The sequence below is a fragment of the Pseudonaja textilis genome, chromosome 4, assembly GCF_049901715.1.
Source record: "Pseudonaja textilis isolate UNSWEBS1 chromosome 4, rPseTex1.2, whole genome shotgun sequence".
Lineage (NCBI taxonomy): Eukaryota > Metazoa > Chordata > Lepidosauria > Squamata > Elapidae > Pseudonaja > Pseudonaja textilis.
Genome location: NC_141993.1, coordinates 29,363,592 through 29,377,092, shown reverse-complemented (window position 1 = coordinate 29,377,092; position 13,501 = coordinate 29,363,592).

The following is a 13,501-nucleotide window of genomic DNA, read 5'->3' as shown; positions in this document are numbered from 1 at the left end:
TAATGCTTTGCATATATGCATAATGAATGGTTGCCATAAAAATGAAAATATGCTGCAGCAGGGTGAGGAAAGGGAGGTGAAAGTATGTTCATGCAAAATGTTAGTTTCCGGTGCAGATCTACTGTAATCCAGGTGTTCTCTTGTTTAAGATATTACTGTTTCTTTAGGCAGACTTCACAGAAAAGGTGCTAATTGCCTGTTTCAAATATTAGAGGTTCATCCCATTCTTCCTGCAGTGACTCAATCCTTTGTAGCCCTAGCCAGTGGAAGTATGGAAGCTGACAAATGATAGATGTTTTTACTTATTTTAGAATTGATGATAACTCCATACAGGAGTTAGTTACATTCAGATGACTCTACTTCTGGTTGACTTGGAAACTTCTCAGAGAGTTTCCAGGTCAACCAGAAGGACTAGGTGGCATTTGGGTTGTAATGGGAACTGTTAGGATCAGAATGTACTTCTCGGCCAACCTCTGTGCTTAGGTCTGCTGAATGGCTGCATAGGACAGAGATGGTTCTAGAAAAGAACAGCTATAATAATGTGAAACTTATGTTTTGTGCTTAGGTGAAACTAAAGACAGGGAAAATCTGTATCATCTGCTTGCATTGCAGTACTTTAATATAAAATAGTTTCTGTAGGTGACTGCTTTAATCCTAAATGTTTTTAAATGATAGAGATATGCTTTCATATGTTTATGGATTGTGATGGTGATGATAATGATAGTATATTGATGGAGGCTGCCATAGAAGAAGATTGGTTTGATTTTAAAACTGGGGGAAGAAACATTTGTTGAAAGAAAAATCTAATCCGATTCCAAGCCAGGAGAAAGGTGCTGGAAATAAAATGGAGGCTGATTGGAAAGAAGGACTCTGTTTATTGATGAGTGGAACTAATCACAGCATGCAGTTCTGGGACAGCATGCAGTTCTGGGACAAATTGGTTTGATGAATACATGGATTTTTATAGGGTTCTGAGCTGCTGCAGGGGGTTGTGCAATGTAGTGAGCCTAGTGTCTTTTGCTATTCTAATGGTGATGGGTTAATCCTATTATGTCCTAAAGGACATGTCTTGTTCTTAGAATTTGGGTGGGTGGGTGGATAAATTTTTAATCCCATCATCTGGACCTGAAGGTGTTTTGTTTGTGAATAGGCTGGCCTGGATTTCTTAATGGGCACAAAATATCCATCTCTAAAGACTTCAGGCATCTGCTGGAGGCTATTAAGAAAGACTGGGTCTGCTTTCTGCCTTTAAGAACACATTTCTCCATTTCTCCTTTGAGGAAATATAATATTCTGCCTAATTTAAGATTCTGCAAAATATTTCATTCTTTGGGAGGAGGCTTTCCACACATCAATAACTTGTGCTCTGCTGAGGGCACTACAGGACTTTGATGGCTGAAAATGCAAATCATCTGGAAGCTCTAGTGAAAAATCAAGAGGCACAGTGAGAAAAAAATGAGACTAAAATTCAATACTGTATAAAGATCAGAATCGTGCAGGTAATGGTTTTCCCTGTAACTTTGTGGAGAAATAAAAATGGGACCCTGAAGAGGCAGAAATAGAAGGAATGTCGACATTTTTGAACTTTTGCATTTTGATATCATGGACAGTCAAGAAAACAGTTGGATCATCGAACAAATCAATCCAGAATTTTCATTCAAATCAGAAATGAAAAATAATTTTTCAACACATTAGGCAAAGACTGAGCTTTCTTGAGCAATCTATAAAATCTCTGGGAAAGAAGGAATGGAAAGAAGAGCAACTAGCAGCAGAGTGGATGGACTTAATTATAGTGATGATGGATTCACTGTAATTGAAAGTCTATCTATATTGTGATCTGCTAAGAGTTGATATCAACTTGATGGCACATAATCAAACAGTCAATCAGTCATTCAATCACTAAGTAACAGATTGTCATGTGACAAAGATCTTGCTGCCTAAACAAAATAGCAACACCAATCTAATTGAATAAATAGTGCAGTCCAAAAGAAATTCCCTGCCAATAGTTTTTAATGTCCAAGCTGTCCATTAAAGTGGCATAGTTTGTGGTTTTATAGGAGGGGAGGATATTTATAGACAAGATCATTTGTAAGGTACATTACAATTACATGGATATTCTTATTGGATATGCTCTGAAAAGGAACATATAATTTATTTAGCTAATTCTCAGATCAAATCTCCAATTACCTATTTTGTATGCAGATACCAAGTTCTTACCAGAGAACCTAACCAGGGAACCTAACTAACCTAACCAAACTCATTCTGAAGACATTCTTTTAAATAGAAATCAGCTTGGGAAAGTCAACCAACATTTCTGGTTGGCCTCAGTCCAACGCAGCCCTTCCCTTAAACTGCCAAGCTAAAATCAACATAACTAAAATTACACAGCTACCTGTATTCTGTATTCCTCATGACTCAGAGCAATTCAAAGCAAGATCACTGTGGCAGCTTATATTAAATATTACACCAGCCATCTGGAACCCAATGGCTCAGGTAGTCTACTTCTTTGCCTCAGGAAGCTGGGCTGTTGTTTTGAGTTGATCTGGCATTTGTCAAGCAAACAAGTTGGATCTGCATTTTTTTATTTAAAAGCACAGTTTTTTGTTTTTCATTAATCTGGGGTACAGCTTATGCATGCATAATAAATAGAATTGCTCTTATGCTTATTCTGCACACATATTTACAAGCTTACATACAGTACATATCTGCTACATTATTTTTTTCAGGGACAGGCCATTTTATGTCCCCAAAGTACTTTTTCAAGAGGCAATTGGACTTTCTGGTTTTTCTTTGAAGACGTTTTGCTTCTCATCCAAGAAGCCTCTTCAGCTCTGAGTGGATGGTGGGGAATTGAAGGATTTATACTCCTTGCAGACAGCTGTCATTTGATGATCATGGTAATCATGTATTTTTGAAAATGTGCACACCTATCTGCTGAAAAAGGACAAAAGGATAATAGGGGATGATAGAAAAGTTAGCATGGCTGTCTTCAGCGTATGATCAAAGAAATCAAACTGGTGGCCAAATACTGTGGTCAAAACTCTCCTTTCCCATTTTTTGTGCCACTCACATTTCAGTTAATTCTAATGCCTATAATCCTGTCTCCATATTCCATATGGATTCACCTAGGCCATCTTGTTTCATTGAATGTTTGTTATTGACTTAGTTTATTGAACTCAGCTGGACCATTTATAAATCATGGCTTAGCATCAGTAGGTTTGGTAAACCCAGCAAATTTGTGTCTCATTCAAAACAAACTGTGGAAAAACAGAGCTCAGCACAACGTGTAGTCCTACTTGCTATTTAAAAATAGTGTAGAAAGGCACACTGGAGCTTCAAAATCACTAGGCTTCTAATATTCCTTCTCCCAGCTTGATAAGAACTTTACAACACTCAGAAGATTGAGCACTGTTTGGTTAGAGTTCAATTGCCACAATATGCCCTTTGTTGATGTTTTGAATTGTTCTTGCCAACATAGCTGCCCTCCCTTTGGGGGAAATCAAGCATGGATCCAATCTGGGTTGGTCACTAGGACCAGAAGTTTAGGCTTCCAAGCTTTGAGACTTCTGCTGGAGCCCATCTGTCTACCAGAATGTGCATTCTGGTAGAGAGAAGTTACCTGAAGATGGGCTCCAGCACAAATCCGAAACCTTGGAAGACTAAACCTCTGGTCCCAGTGACTGACCCACATCCGATCTTGCAACATTGTCTCAAAACACATATATTTGCCTTCATTCATGGAATCAAGCATGTTTTGATGAACTTGAAGGACACGTCTTCAACGCTGTTATTGCTCTCTAGACTAGAAAAGTCTCATTCACTTATTTGACATCATCTCAAGAGATGCCTTGGAATTTCCATTCATGACTCAGATGTTACATTGTTCCTGTTTACAAAGTACTTTCCAAAACTTTCCACAATGGTTGCTTTATTCTGGGATATGGGAAATTATCAATACTGAGCAACATTTACCTCCAACAGTTAAATAAATAAATGTATGGTAGCAGGCATAGTCAATGTGTCCCGCTCTGCTGTTTCGGTGACCCGAATGTTTTCTGCAAACAAAAGAACAAAAACATCACAGCAATTTGCCTATCTTGAAGGATACCCCAGAGGACAGGGAGGTGCCGAAGAAGAAGGCCAGGTGCGGACTTTAGCTCCACATTCATCACCCCATGAATTTGCAAGCTGTGTTTATTTTATAAATTTGCCTCTCAGATTGAGGAAGATTTTGAATAGCATATCACTGTATTTTGCATATTTTTCCCTCTCTAACATCCATGGAAATTTGATGGCATTTTTTTTTGGTTTGTTTTTAAGGAGATTTCTCTCTCAAAATGAAGAGCAGAGGTTGGATGATGCACAAGCAGCTGCCTGCTCTGAATAATAAGGTCTATCCAAAGTGCACAAGGTATCACCAGTTGCATTTCTGAAATGAGTAATAGAAGATTAAAATCTCATACATTCTGATTCTAAATTCTCCACATCCTGTCTTCTGCCCGCACCATTTATTGAAACAGTCTTAATCTCAGGTTTAGGTTGAAACCAATTTATCAGCACTGGGTCTTGAAAATTAGATTGGATTTAACTACAGAAATATTGTAGATTTTTATATAGAAGATTATTTACATTTGATAATTTATTATCTGGTACATTAAATGAAGAGAAGAACATTTTATGAATATTGGGGTTTTTTTAGTATGTTGCCTATTAGCATTTTAATTTTTTCTAATAGATTGGTGTTATTTGTTAAAACTTAAAGAGAGATGTTTTTAATATCTAAAAGAAGTACTAAAAGAAAGTTGGAGGTCATTTATATTATATTTGTTTGATGCATTTTTTGTCACTTTTAATTGGTTTTGTTATTCTCGTTCCCTTTTTCTTTTATGTTATGCATAGTTTGTATTTTAATGTTTGATGTTGGTATCTAATAAAGATATAAAAAGGACACCCACTCATCAGCCAAGAAAAATAAAAATCAATCTTAAAAAAGAAAAGGGACTTTGAGAAAGATGACAGTTTTTAAAAATGCTTTTGTAAAACTAAGGACATATTTATAAATCGTTGCTGAAATATGAAGTATGTTAAAATGGATGAATAATTTTAGAGATGTAATTATACTGAACCAAGAGAAAGGCTATAAGAAAACAGGAATAACATTTACTCCAGACTACAATTTAATTGGTACAAAATGTTCTGCAGATCATGGTATATAACTCTGTCGGCAACAGCTAAGGCAGATAAAGCATTTAACAATTGTTGGAAACATCATAACAAAGAAGGAACATTTTACCACTTGTAATCATGCAAAACAAAAACAAAAACCCAAACCCAGTTCCAAAGTATTTGAAAGAGTTAAATCAAACATCCAAAAATTTCTAAAAACAAAATTTGAACTGAAATTACAGGCAGAATTCCAGAAAACATAAATGAAAAATTATACAATTTACTAATTAATACATTTGAATCAGGGGTGGGATCCGACCGGTGTAACTACTGGTTTGGTGATTTTACATTTTGTGCACACATGTATATTACATTTTGCTGAGTGTGTGTGTGTATATTGTGGTCATCGGTCTGCCTGGACAGCTGAGCAGCGCTACACACGGGTGCGCAGCGGTTGAATAAGCACTTTTTTCCTGCTTTTTCAACCGCAGCTGTGTCGTGCAAAGCAGCTGTGGTTGAAAACGCAGGAAATAAAGGTCAGCTAAAAGCTCGGGTGGGTGCGTGGGCCAAAACAGCAGCAGACATAGAACCAGTTCTGTGTATACTCTCTGCTTGCTGCTTTTCAGAGCAACCAGTTCTACAGAAGTGGACAGAACTGGTAGAATCCCACCCCTGATTTGAACCACTGCAAGGACACACCTAGTACCAAATTGTAAAAGAGATACTTTTTCTATTCTCATCAGCTTTTTAAGATGTATGGACTTCAATTCCCAGAATTCCTCAGCCAGGAAGTTGATGCATACCTATCTTAAAATTGCCAATGTCTGAGGAAATTTGAAAGTTGAAGATCACACATCTTAGAGCTGGCAACATTAAACACTACTATACATAAATAGTGGCTCCGCTCTGGGGCTTTTACAACCATTGTGCCTCTAGAATTAACTGTGACTTTATATAGAAAATATAAACCACCGGAGTTTTCTATACTTCAAAACTTGGCTAAGAAGACTCTGTTTGGGCATGCATTCTGCTGAAAAAGTCTTCCAGGTGTAATCCTAGGTTTCTAGCTGTTGACAAACAGGAATGGCAAGCACTACAATTGCTGCTTTCTTAATCAAGCTGAATTCCTCATGCCACACCCCAGCCTTCAGTCTATCTTATGTCATTAATGCCACAAATGACAGCTACACAACCAGTTAAGAATACCAGGTGGAATAAAGTGGAAAGAGGAAGAGATGTAGGCATGGTCAAGGATGAAGCTTTAGATTCAGTCTACAAATCAGTGCTGTAGAGCAATGGCCCTCAATCTTTTAGGCACCAGGGACCAGTTCCATTGAGAATGGTTTTTTCGCAGACTGGAGGAGGCATGGTTTTGCATGCCCACTGCATCCCGCAGATGGGGCTTTGCTTGTTGCAGCGGTCCAGTTGTTGGTATGCCATGGACCAGTGCCTGTCCACGGACCGGGGGTTGGGGACCCCTGCTGTAGAGAATAATGTGTCAGCCCTGAAGCCATCTTGGGAGCATCTTCAGGGCTGCCACAGCCAGGCCGTTGGAGCTGTGAGAATGGAAGGGTGGAGTAGAGATAGGTGTGGATGTGTAGCCAAAATAAAATTCTTTCTCTTGGGAACCAAGGACTTTCTCACAAGGTGTTGGGCAGGCATGGACAACTGAAATTGGGACTGTGACCTGATTGGACCATGTGATGGAAGTGTGATCTTGAGCCAACAACTCTGGGTTTTGATTTGGGTGGGGGAAACCTACGGTCCTTCAGAGTCGGGTTTTCACCAGCCATGCCTAATAAAGTCATACTTTGAGGAAACACCAGGCCTCAGAGTTTTGATTGCATTGGGTCTGTTACTTGGAACCCTGACATAGTAAACACTGAACTATAAATAGTTCTTGACTTAATAATCCATAATTGGTACCAGAATTTGCTTTCCTAAGCAATGTGTTTGTTAAGTGACTTGCATCTAATTTTACAACCATTTTGCCACCATTGTTGAGTGAACATTACAATTCTTAAGTGAATCCTGTGATCATTAAGCAAGCCCAGCTATCCCCATTGACTTTATTAGTCAGAAGCCAGCTGGAGAGGTTACAAATGGTGATCCTATGATCCTGCAAACATTATAAATACATGCTGGTTGCCAAATGCCTGAAGTTTGATCACATGAGTGTGGAGAAGCTTTGAAGATTTTAAGTGCGATGGCAGATTGTACATCACATTTTTCAGAGCTGTCATAATATTAAATGTTCACTAAATAAATAGCTGAATGTTGAGGACTACTTGTACATTGTCAGCATTAAAAAAGAATCTAGTAGCTTAGTATAGTATAGTAGTATAATTTGCCATTTGCAATATTGACAGTGTCAGGAAACAGATAGGCAGTAAGCTACTATTCATTATTTAGAGATATTTCTTGGTTTGGATCTAGATCAGGGGACTCCAATCCCCAGGCTACAGCCTACTACCTCAGCCCATTCAGCACTGGGCCACATGAATGATAGGTACGTGTGCACAGCTCCACTTGTGTGATTGATTGCTTGTGATCATGCACGAAGCTCCATTTGTGTGAGCAGCAGGCACTTGTGCTCATGCGCGAAGCTCATGCAGAACCATCCTCTCCCCCCTTTGCTGAGCCACCAAACCAGAGAGGTTGAGGACTGCTGATCTAGGTAAAGACTGTCACCAAGGCCCAAATTATTCCAACCTCAGAAATTAATATCTTGTTTTGCTGGATCTACTCATATAGAGTCTTAGCAGCAGAAATATATGCTGATTGAAAAGATGCATAAATAAGTCAATAAATAACATTTTCTTTTTACGATACTTTGATTACTTTTTTATTCTTAATTGTTGGCAGGAACCTTCCTACTACTTTATCTGTTTTCTAGGAATGGGTCAACTAAAAATAAAATTAAAAAACTCAAAAGAATAGTTCTGAATTTGTCAGCACCAATGAAATCTTCAAAAATGCACGCCTGTCCAGTCACATCCTATGGGCTTCCAGATTTGTTTTAATGCTTGTATTTTTAGTGTAGCTATAGCTTGCCTTTACAACTCTGTTTGTGAGTCAGAGATTTGATGATGTCATTCCCACAGCTGTGCATTTATTGTATGATAAATATATCTTGCAAAAATGGTTAGCTGGGAAATTGGCTTTGTAGGGACAAAGAAAAGGATAATTAGGGCTGCTGCTGTTGTTAAAACTGTTGCTGCATGGACACAGTTCATGTTTTCAAAAACAGAGTTCTGCCAAAAATGGTATATGTGGAATGAGCATTTGTCAGATGTCCTTGAAAAGTTGTTACATGTATTATTCTCTAGCCAAGAGATAATTTGTTCCCCTAGCTCTGCTAAGACCCCCAAATTCTTCTTTAGTTTGATTGCTGAATACTAACAACACAGTTGTATACTATTTGTCTATCAAGAGCCATGGTGGCGCAGTGGTTAAAATGCAGTATTGCAGGCTACTTCTGCTGACTGCCAGCTGCCAGCAGTTCGATACTGACAGGCTCAAGGTTGACTCAGCCTTCCTTCCTTCCAAGATCGGTAAAATGAGGGCCCAGATTGTTGGGGGCAAGATGCTGACTCTGTAAACTGCTTAGAGGGCTGTAAAGCACTGTGAAGCAGTACAGAAGTCTAACTGCTATTGCTATTTTGACATGGAAAAAAACTAAAATATCATAGTTCAATAGAAAAACAACTCCCAAATTATCCCAACATTCTCAGTCCTAACCTCATACTGAATGGAGTACAGTATATACCCTTCGCAGTTCTAAATTATCCCTCCAATATTGAAGCTCCAGCTAGCAAAAAGTTTCTCAGTTTTTCTAGTCCACAGAAACACAATAATGGGTCTTATTATTCTCTTCCATCAAAATCTGGAGAGCTAAAGAGTTAGACATTTGTTGCTGTCATTTAATAGTGACAATAAGCCAATCAGATATAAACTATCTTTGAAATGACCAGTATTTGTTTCTCACAACCCCATTCAAGCCTATTTAATCCACATTCAACTTTGGATAGCCCCCAGCAGATATTTTGGTGCTCATTAAAAAAGATTGGGCCAGCCTATTCACAAACCAAACTGAGGAGGCCACCTTTTAGAAATGTAGATTTGGTAATCCATTCAAGAGAAGATATTCTGAAATAAAGGCAGAATGGTAGGATTAGAAGCAGCCCAAAGCAGTCCAAACTTCAATCAAACCTGAGAGTTCAGACAAACACCTAGTATTTGCATTTCTTCTTTTGCCTATAGAGCCAGCTATGACCCCTTCATAACCCCTACATGACCCCATAGGAATCTGGCAACAGCCAATAGAATACATGTTCTTGCAAAGGAACAGGAAGCTGAAATACAAAGCCCAAAGAAGATATAATAACCCCACACACACATCTCCATTTTGTCAGCTGCACCAGAACCACAAACGCTGGTGGTCTGTTCATCACTAAGTCATCTTTTCAATCAGCCTCCATGTTTCCAGTGTCTTTCTCCCAGCTTGGAACTGAACCAGATGGATATTTCTTCCCACAGGTAGTTTTCATTGTTTGCAGTCATATTAAACATCAAGATCCTCTGAAAACACTCATGTTTATATGTTTGTGAGTCTAGTCACAAATAATGGTAAGAAATCAGAAGGACTGTGTTAGCAATCATAATAACAAAAGTTATTAAAAAGCATATGTTTTCATGAGATACATTTTGCTTATAATCATATTTATTAGTCTTAAAAATTATGGCCAGATGTCTTCTTATTTTTTGGCTACCATAGAGTAACTGTAACATGGTTATTCGCCTAGAATGTCTAGAAAGGCCATCTTGGCGGGAATCTACCAAATAACAGAAAACTGTCAGCCAGTTAATGCTCACTTGGTTTGCCCTCAAGCTGTACTTTAACTTGCCTCCTCTGATTTCACTAGATCTGTGCTGAAAATAGCCTATCCTTTCTTCACAAAGAAGAAAAAATGGCCAATTTTCTCTGTCCTTGAAATGTCTGTTTCTCTGCATGCATTTCTGACTGTCTGACTCATTTTATAATAAAATTCCTGGCACAGTTTGATGGGAAGTAGACCGTTAGCAAATACAAGGAAATGCACTAAAAAATCAACGTCTTTCCATTTTCAGTAGTAGCAAATGTCCATTGACTTCTGCACCTACCATTCTTCAGTTGGATAACCAAATGTTTAAATGAGGGGTTAGTACCCTTTTTAAAAACTGCAATGAAGATTTGTATGTGTTTAAAAATATAGCATTTTTGTGTGTATTACAGCACTGTTTTTCAATTTTGGCAACTTTAAGTCATCTTCAACTCCCAGAAGTCCCCAGCTAACACATGCGAGAAGAGAAATAGAGAAGAGAAATAGAGAAAACAGACAAGAGAAATAGAGGGAAAAAAAATAGAAGGAAAAAGCCAGCAACATCTCACAAAGTAATTATGAAATTGTAATTCTGAAACAAACATAAGGGAGAAAGGAAAAAAATGAAACAGAGGAAAAAATCCTAAAAAAATAAAATACTAATTTACTATAAATCATCTAAACTGTATTATAAATATATTTATATTTAACAACTACCGTATGCAATAAAAACTGTCAGTTCTTATAAAATATTATGAAACCTGTGTCAAAAAGAACTTTATTGTGCCATTTGTCAGTAGGAAAAAAATGCCTTTTCAAAAATAAATTACGCATTTCTTTGCTACGTGAGGTAACAGCACTTTCCCAATTGCTTAACATTTTGGCTGTTCCCCAAACCCAGTATAATCAACAATCCTTAAAAACAGTCAGATTCCACTATTTTGAAATGTAATTCAAAATAAAGTTGACATCTTTAACTTGAAAATATTTACCCAGACATGACATTTTTAATTAAAGGATGCTATCCTAACCAACGCTTAAAATATGTATTTTTCCTACTTTCCAATGGATTTTTTAGCAATATGATCTTGACAGCTCCAAAGTCATAGAAAAGAGATTGGCTAGCCACAGATTGTGAATTTACTGCATATGCTGCTACAAGTCCTCTTGGGAAAAGCTGTCTTCTAACACAGAGGAGAAAATCTAACAAACACCCAAATCGGCTTTGTGTTATTCTTATTTGCGTCTCTTTGTGTTGTCGATGGATTGGAGAAATCTTGTACATATAAAAAGTTGTCCTGTTTTTTTTTAAATGCAAGCAAGTCATTTTTGGGGGGTGGGGGAGAGTCTGTTATTCTGATTATCAGGGTTTGCTCCTCTGAAGTCCATCAAGCACATGCAGGAAAGAATTTGAACAATTCTGTCTTGCACATTTTTGGGTTTTATTCCAGCCCTTGTAGCTTCTGCTTTGAAAACTGTGCATGGTTGAGTTGACTACTGGAAGGAAGTGACTAAGCACATTTTTGTCCAAATGCATTGTCTAGCTGAGAAGGGGGAGAAAAATTCCTCTGTTTGCCAAGTTATACTGCCAAAAATAGCGTGCAGACTGACATGGAAAAAAACTGCTGCATCTTGGAATTAATTTTCTACTGATTCAGGAGGTCTAGGCTCCAAGAAGATATAAAGAGTCTATTATTTAACAGGCAAGAAATTGCAGGTATTTCTAATTATTACCTTACCTCCACAGAACTCTTTGAGGCGAACAGGGTTGAGGTGGCCACAGGGGAATTCAACTGGTATAGTCTTGTCCATTCCATTAGATGCCTAGAAGTTTTATTCCTTTTTTGGTTCTATGAGACACTCAGTCCTATTTTCCCCCTCTCCCTCTTAACTATGGCACACTCATCACGCTCTGATATTATTATAGTTAAAAGATTTATATCCACCCTGAAATATAAATATATTTATTTTCTTTTAGTGCCTTATAATCAGTTTTTCACTCCTGTCAACTGACTGCAGGGGTCAGCTCCTGCGGGTTCACAGGGGTTCGGGAGAGCCCCTAGCTAAGATTCTGTGCAGTTTGGAGAACCCCCAAATCCCACTCCTGGCTGGCCCCGCCCACCCCTCCCCTCCCAGGACTCCCCATGAGGCCCATTTTGGATGCAGGGCACATGTGGAGGCTCAGGGAGGGCGAAGAACAGGCCACCCGGAAGTTCAGGAAGGCCAAAACAGGAAGGCCTGTTCCCTGCTTCCAGAGAGCCTCTGGAGCCCGCGGGGGGAGGTCATTTTCACCCTCCTGGAGGCTCAAGGAAAGCCTCCGGAGCCCGGGGACGGCAAAAACGGCCCCTCCCTACTGTGATGCAGGAGGTCAGCTAAGCCTTGCCCACCATGGCCACGCCCACCCAGCAACCGGGCAGTGAACCCTTTGCTAAAATTTTTGAAGCCCAACCCTAACTTCCTGGACAAGTTTTCATGGCAAGGTTTTTTTAAAGAAATGGTTTGCCGTTACCTCCTTGCTAAGTCTGAGAGCAATAACTAGTCTAAGGTCACCCAGATGGCTTTGTGACTAAGGTGGGACTAACTAGAATTCAGAAGCTCCTGGTTTCAAGCCAGGTGATTTTAAATTGTAATTCTAAAAGATTTAAGGGTTTGATGCTGGTTCAGGCGGGGGAGGTTTATCATGGGGGGGGTGGTTAGGCCCCAAGTTGAGTAAAATGGGTTCAGGTGAAGTGGCTTCCTTAACAAAAGCCACACAACACCATAAAATTCCTTTTTTGCTAATACAGGAATATACAGGTAGTTGTCAACTTACAATTCATTTAGTGACCGTTCAAAGTTACAACGGCACTGAAAAAAGTGACTTGTGACCATTTTTCACACTTACGACCGTTGTGTCATCTCTATGGTCATGTGATCAAAATTCAGCCCTTGACAAATGACCTTTGCAGTGTCCTGAGATCATGTGATCATGCTTCTTTTTTTTTCAATCATCTTACGAGCAAAGTCAATAGGGAAGCCAGATTCATTCAACAGCCATGCTACTCACTTAACAACTCCAGTGATTCACTTAACAATGGTGGCAAAAAGGTCATAAAATGGAGCAAAACTCCCTTAACCAATGTCTCACTTAGCAACCTAAACTCTGGGCTCAGTTGTGGTTGTAAGATGAGGACTACCTGCATTATTAATTTTTGAAAGGCCTTTCTATTCTAAAATGAGTAGATGGAGCAATATGTTTCAATATGGTATTGCTTAGATTTTAAAAAAATTAATAAGTGTCAAGATTGAATTAATGTTGTTCTAATATCATATGGGTCTTATTTTGTTTTTAGTACCTTTTACACTCTCTCCTTATGTTCACTTTATTTTAAACATTGCAACATACGGAGTTTCTTAGTGTGCTATCACCGATGTATCTCTTTTTGTTTATTATGCTTCAGTAATAAAATTAAAACAAACAACCCTCCCACTTT